General features: G+C 34.6%; 1 protein-coding gene across 1 annotated transcript in view; it reads left to right on the top strand.

The window, feature by feature from the left end:
* The window catches only part of LOC117171705 (protein artichoke-like), a 352,979-nt gene that overhangs the window by 110,864 nt on the left and 234,237 nt on the right, over positions 1–7,878 (top strand). The gene's annotated exons all lie outside the window — the stretch shown is intronic.

Below are 7,878 nucleotides of genomic sequence, written 5' to 3'. Positions count from 1 at the left end.
GAGGTCGGATTCGGATTCAGCGCAGCAAAAACCTTCGGGTATACTAGGTCTGGTCTCTGGTTCCGGACCTTTGTCAAATTTTGTCGGCCTGTGTTATTAATATCTTAGAAATCAGAAATGTCACAATTAATAGAGATTTTAATCGTAAAAATTGGAATAGACGCAGAGCGTGATGTCGGCAGCTTTTAAGGTGACATTAGTTTGGCAAATTATTTACATAGTGCGTTTATTTAGCTAATACTTTTTCGTGTGGGTAACTCTTCCTTCTTAGCTACATGTGGATATCGCTGGAATACCGCTTTGTGACATGGATCACTTCAGTGGCATAACCAAGGCGGGACATGACCCTCACCCTCTTGACGATAGAACAAACATATTTAAATAATTACCGACTTACGGTAGTATCTATGTATTAATATACTGCGAATATTACAATAAATCAAAATATCAACAATGAATTTTATAATAGGAATAATATAAAAATAATTATATATATAATATAATAAAATACAATACACCAAACTCTCGTTTTCAGTCCAGTGTCGGGGGTTATCTTCAAATATCTTTGGATTGAATTCAGGGGGATCAAAAAATAACCAGTCAGGTCCGCCTGAACTGTTTTCAATTGGAATACATCCTATTATGTAATATACTTGACTGAGGAGTCCGTGACAAACCTTCGAAGCCTTAAAGCTTCCGCAAATGAGCGATGAGTAACCTGAAAAAGCGACCACCAATCAGAGCGCAAGATAAAAAAGTTGCCGTGGATGTCAGCAATTCGAGGAAGGCCGAAAACAGGGGACTGAATGCAAGAGTTGGTGTAAATCATTCCAAACCCCAGATTACTCATTATTCAGCCTAAAATTAAAGAGCGCGCTTTTAGGGGCAGTCCATATATCACGTGGACTCTTTTTCATCACTCCACCCTCCTATTATTATAGAAGAACGTGGAATTTTCATTACCCTTTCCCTAAATCCTCTAGGTACTTTGATTTATTCCTTATTTTATAAAAATGTAAATATTCTTATATTTAAAAGCAAGGAAGCCAAAAGGAACGTTGAATTGGTTGACTATTCGTTTTTTTTTAAACAAAAGCTTAATGATACAAGGAATAAAATCTAAACAAAAAGTAGTGCCAATGTTCTATCCTCTTATGCTTTTCCCGCACAGAAATCCGCAGGTGCAGCAGAACATGCATCCACGTGCCTTTTGACTAGAAGCCCCGGGACCTCTCGCAAACATTCGTGAACTTTTGACACTCCCCTTTCCCCACCAATAACTTTCTACGTGGAATATGGCTAGCCCATCGTATCGAACCGAATATCTCTAGCAGGGTTTTAATTGATAGATGATTTTAAATACATAAAACGTGTTGTAAAGCGATGTTATTTGTCTGACCCGTGTGGAAATAACCCCATTTGGCCCTATTGCAAGTCGGGGGCTAGTCGGGGGCTAGTCTGGTTATTAATTTTGACAAAGTACCCAGTCGGGAACTAATCGGGGACTAGTTGGGCACAGTTTTTTGAAGAAACGATTTGTTAATGTTAAATTCATCTCAAACATTCTTAATAAATAGTTATAAAGTTAATAGTTTTATACGAAAATCAACTTTTTATAAAAACAACGATCAAAATCTACAAAAAGACGAAATCTTAATTTTTTTATAGTATTTTTTAGAAAATTGCGAATTTCTAGGAACATTTATAAATATCTTTGTATGGAATTTTAAGAAAATCCATATTGGAACAGATACAAGTTTTTGATTAATCAGTGAAGAGCAGTATACTACTATTGAACTATTAAGCACGGTACAGTTCAGATTTCGCTACCACCTTCATTTTAGTCTTGCGGTTCTGGACTGCTAGCTTTAGAGAAAATCCGCAAGGGCGCGTCATGCTATCTCTCGCGTAACAGAAATGACGCGTCAAGTCTTTAAGACTGAAGTCCACACGTAACGAAGCATGATTACCTGGAGCAGAGACTAACGTGACCAACATGGCGGTTCCATCACAGCGGAGCTCTTCCATTGCTACGTTCCAGCTAAAGCTTTTTTAAAAATTAATATTCCACAACTTTCAGGGAATTTCAGTTTCATAAATTGATGCAGTTTTAAGCGTAGGATATGTTTGTTTTAAATCTTGGGTAAATTTTAGCACTTTTAAATATTTCAAAAAAGTTTATGGAGATTTTCGTAAATAACAAGTATTTTTATAAACTTTTAGGGAATGTTTCACTAGTCCAGGAGCTGGGTAGGATCCCGTATGCATTACAGAGGTAAAGGATAAAAACTATGTAGTCTTATGTATTTTGACCCGCTGAATCTAATGGTACCGGTTAATTTTGCGATAAGTGCCTAGGTTTTTTTTAAAACGCAATTGTTTAAACAATTATGAAAAAATGATTTTTTACAATGGGACAAATTTTTTTTGGATAATTTGAGGCATTTTAAGAAGAAATGGTTCCTTGTAATTTTTTTTAAAATGCATATTTGAAAAGTTATGAATTTTTAAAGTTCAAAATTTGATGATTTTTTGCAACTTTGAATGTTAATGATTTTCGATCTAATGAATATTTTGAAAAAAATAAAGAATCAACTTATTCTTTAAGTTTTCCTCTACCTATTAACCATAAGGAATGTCGGATTAACCAGTGGGAAGCCGTTGTTATTGATATTTACAAAAAGCGTTTTTTTATTACCTCCGGCAGATGAATTTGTACCAAGCTGTCGTTGTACAACTTGCTCACGAGTTTCATCATGTTGTTGTTTAGCAGCTCAAGTGCCATGTATTTCATTCTGTTTATGTCAGAAAAATGACACATGTAGAAATAAGTACAATGGTACTAAGGACTAGAAAGATGAAAAAAAATTTTCGTTTCTTTTTATTCTGTGATATAAATGCATTTGAGATTTGTATTTGTTAGTAATATTAAAGCAATAAAACTGTTCAAAGTGTATAAATAAAAACTGATGAACGATAAGAGGTAAAGAATGTTTTACTAATTGTAATAAGCCGATATGAATCGCGTAACTTGAAGACTGATGATTGGACTTGCGAGCGCCAAGCAAGTCACACACACCGCGCAGCTGCGCTGTCGCGCGCCAAAATACGCTATTTGTAAATATCAATAACAACGGCTTCCCACTGGTTAATCCGACATTCCTTATGGTTAATAGGTAGAGGAAGACTTAAAGAATAAATTGATTATTTATTTTTTTCAAAATATTCAATAGATCGAAAATTATTAACATTCAAAGTTGCAAAAAATCGTCAAATTTTGAACTTAAAAAATTCATAACTTTTCAAATATGCATTTTACAAAAAAATGACAAGGGACCATTTCTTCTTAAAATGCCTCAAATTATCTAAAAAAAATTTGTCCCATGGAAAAAAATCATTTTTTCATAATTTTTTAAACAATTGCGTTTTAAACAAAACCTAGGCACTTATCGCAAAATTAACCGGTACCATTGGATTCAGCGGGTCAAAATACATAATACTACGTAGTTTTTATCCTTTACCTCTTTAATGCATACGGGATCCTACCCAGCTCCTGGACTACACAAATTTTAGGGAGTTTGGTTAATATTCCACACGCATGTATTATTATATGACCCCTACTAGTACCCGATCAGGCTCCAAATAGGATAAGTCGGGACACCTGACTAGCCCCCGACTAATCTACCGTGAAACCACTGATCGGGGGCTAGCCAGATGATACGACTAGCCCTCGACTTTAAGTGGCGTCAAATGGCCGGGAACCAGACTAGTTCCCCATTTAAATTTCTACACGGAAAGTGTTGTAATAATTAATAATTAAAACAATAAATGAGATATTAAAAATGATATACTTGAGACCATAGGATAGAGTTGTGTATATAAAAGTTCTTTATATCATGTCGAGTGACTGTGGCGAAGACTTTGCCTCTATAGTGGCATCTTTTTTACTTCCTTACGTTCGACAGAGATGAGAATATGCCTCAAGCAGTTGAACTATTGCCTTTAGACTGGAGAGTTGGTAAGAGCAAACGTCAGAATGATTGTAACGCTTACCTTAAGTAGTCACTACTCTCGCTAATCAATCATTTTCTGAATCTGATAAATGATTTTGATGGAACTGGCAAAGTTCAGCATTGAAGTGAATTCTGCTCCAAAAATAATCAGTAATAAAACATAAGTGAAGTGAAAATCTTTTTTAGCGTCAGTTTTGGGGCTGGCGGTGGGTGGGAACTAACTCATTATAGCCCACTCCGCTTTTGTTTGTTCACGCCTGAGTGATTGCCTACGTGTGCCGCGGCGTCTATTCTCAGAAGGGATATAGAAGGGAGGACTATTGAAGGGTTTCACTGTATGGTGTATATATCTTTGGATTTTAATATGAGCGTAGATTCTTAATTCTTAATACTGATTAATGAGTTAAAAATTAGAGAAATTTCAGTGATTATTAAATTAAGCAATAAAATTGTTACTGGTTGAATCTGTATTTTTAATTATCACTGGTGATATAGCATGCCACGCGGCCAAGACATAAACCTTCAGTCGTCTAGTGCGCGTGTCACCGGCCGCGTCCTTGCATTTCTCGAATGATAACAAACTTTATTGTGTACTTGTGTTTATGTTAAAATTATTTTGGACCAGACTGCAATAAGCATGGGATATATTATCTCTAGCATGAAAGTGAGGAAGCTGCTGCGCACTTGCGTTTGACTTTGAGCGACGCGAAACGTTGAGGTAAGGGTTGCCTGTATACAAAACTGGTACCAGTAAAAAAAATAATATCATTAATGATAACGAAAATGTTGTCGGTATCGCTAAAAAAATATGGTTAATACCGGTAAAAAAATTACCACTACCGACAATTTTTTTTAACCAGTTTTTCAAAATGCATATTTTCAGGGTGGAGGCTAGATGGCTGATGCTGATAGTCTAGGTATAAAACAAATTATTCGTCTAAATTACAAGAATTGTTTACAGCGAATGAAAAATATACAAAATTAGTCCAACTGGACGCCATCAGCCTGAGAAAAAGGTTCCGTGGCCTATTAAAACATGAAGTAAGTCACCTTCCTTACTTTCCCTCTACCCTAGGAAACGAGGTAAAGTTGGCTCTGTTTAATTATTCATAAGTAAAAATTTACTTTTTTTCAAACAAATTTTTTATAAATAAGTTTCTCGCATAGATAAATTGATGTTTCTGATCAAAAGTAATTCACAATTGTTTTACTTCATTTATATACTACAAGCCCTATCAAACATAAATCGTATGGATTGTTAATAGAAATTTAATTAAACAGGTTCTTAATCGAGCGTTTCTTCGTAGACATTTTTTTCTTCAATTATTATTGTAGTGATATTTATTGTGATGACTAATCAACGAAATTAAATAAAAATTTATTCCTAAATCATTTTGGTGATAATTTTATTTGTGGTATTGAATTAAATAATCAATCGATATTTATAATAATAATGATATTATTAGGAAAAAACTTAAAATAAATAAATTACGATTCTAAACTTTCGAATTGTTGTATCAGTTCCTCGATTTCTCGTTCAATTGTAACTTTAACTTTTTTCCATTCAGGCTTCAAGGATGAAATGAAGAGATCTGAGGAATGAAAGAGTTTGTGAATTAGGTTGTGCATAGTATGCAATCGAGAGATTTTTCGTATGTTAAACCCATGTAGCAGTCTTTTCTGAACTGAAGAAGGCATACAGTACCATCGATATAAGCTCGCATAAATTTTTTCTGCCCTAGAAGCATGCTCATTGAAAAAGAGAGGAGTTTTTCTGTTACTAGCTAACATTTGCAGTATGTTTCTAAATATATTAATTAGCTATTTAATAAATCCAGTTATTTCTGCCATTTGTTTTGTTGAAAAAGCCAATCTTATGAAAAATATTAGCAACTAGCGTGAAGCACACAATTTTTTCAATGAGAAAAAAGTAACAATCAGAGTGTGGTTATAAAAGTTGTATATAATCAATAATTTGGTCACTTTATTTGTTTATGTATTTTTTCTGTGTGGAGAAAACTAACAAATTAACAAAACAAAAATTCTCTTAAAAATACAATGCTGAGCATTTCTAAAAAAAACTTTGAAATAGTCTAAGGAATATGACCTGTGCATATGGAATTTTAGTCGTGGGCCTAACCGGGCTCTGTGGGTTTGGAGCTTTTTGGTTTGGGGTTTGTGAGTTTTAGACTTGCTGGTTTGGGGCTTGTTAGTTTGTGCATTTGAGGCCTGTTAATTTGACTTTCGTAGGTTTGGGGACAAAATTTATGCAGAAATTCGAAGTTTTTAACCATTTTATAAATTTTACTGCAAATCCTGACATGCTGTCTCAATTCTGCGAGTGGATTCGTGTTCAGCGACCCCAACAACTTAAAGTATACCTATTAGAATATTAGTAGACTCTCAAAACCATTTTGTGGTCCTTGTGTCTTCCGTCTCGATAGACGATCAAAGCATCCAGTAGACGCAGCAATCAAGATTTCCATGATATCGAAGAACTATCGAAAACTTAAATATCGCATCAGCAAAGAGTGAAACTGAAGTTTTATAAGATTTTAAGGGAAGGAATAATTATTGTAATGAATTTCAGCACCTTCGAAGATTAGTGAAATACCGGTTTTTAAAAGACATTTAAGTTTAAAACATTTAACGCGAAATACGACTTACTTCGCCAAATATCTACATATTCTACAGAAATTTTAACACTGCCCGCTTGGCGAACGGCCTGCCTTGCGAACTATAAAAAAAACGTCACCAGAGTCCGAATTTTGAAAGAGAGCCAGAGTGGTGTGCACTCTAAAGGGACAAAAAAGTGTGGCGACAAATAGTTTATAAAAATAGTGTCATTAGAGTGAATGTCTAAAAAAAAAGTAATGGGATAATAATGGCCCAGAGACGGACTTCCGTGAAGTTGGGCCCACGAAGTTTCCATTTCTTCAATTTACTTCTTACGTACGCTTGTACGTCGTTTGTACTGTGTGTACATCCAATATTATTGTTTTTACCCTCCTGGTTACGAAATTTGGGGCGAAATTAATTTCGGGGTCTAAATTCACACATCCCCCCGAAATTCAAATTTCTGAAATTTTCTTTTTGAATTTGTTTGTACGTCGTTTGTACTGTTTGTACATTTCATATTGTCGTTTGTACCCACTTGTTTGCCCGGCTAAGGGAAAATCACAATTTCGTGCTATCCCTCCGAAATTTGAATTTTTCAATTTTTCTTTTTGCTAACTTTTGTACGTCGTTTATACTATTTGTACATTTCATATTTTCTTTTGTACCCTCTTGATTGTCCGGGTATAGGCATATTAAAATTTCGTGTCATCCCGTCCGAAATTCTAATTTTTGAATTGTTCTTTATGCTAACTTTTGTACAGCTTTTTTTACCGCTAGTACATTACAAGATTTCCTTTGTAACTTATTGGTTACACGGCTAGAGGAAAATCAACATTTTGGGCCGTTCCCCGAAAATTCTGTATTTTCCAATGTTTTTTTTTTTGCTAACGTTTGTACGTTGTTTGTACTGAAAAATGCAAATATCAGGGGGAATAAGACGAAACCTTGATTTACCCCTAGCCAGATAACCAAGAGGGTGTTAACGAAAAAGTGACACATACAAATCCTACAAACAACGTATAAACATTAGCAAAAAGAAAATTAAAATTTTGGAACGATGGCGCGAAATTGTTATTTTCCCCTAGCCATGCAATCAAGAGGGTACAAAGAAAAATATTAAATGTACAAATATTATAAACGACATACCAACGCACAGTGGGGTGAAATCGGAAAACGAGGTTCAAAATGACATTTAGAACGCAATTATGCACCGATTTTAGAATTTTTTTTTTTGAAAAATTCAGAA

The sequence above is a fragment of the Belonocnema kinseyi genome, chromosome 4 (genome assembly GCF_010883055.1).
Source record: "Belonocnema kinseyi isolate 2016_QV_RU_SX_M_011 chromosome 4, B_treatae_v1, whole genome shotgun sequence".
NCBI lineage: Eukaryota > Metazoa > Arthropoda > Insecta > Hymenoptera > Cynipidae > Belonocnema > Belonocnema kinseyi.
The sequence above is the reverse complement of the archived record's forward strand: the minus strand, read 5'-3'. Positions and strand labels throughout refer to the sequence as shown.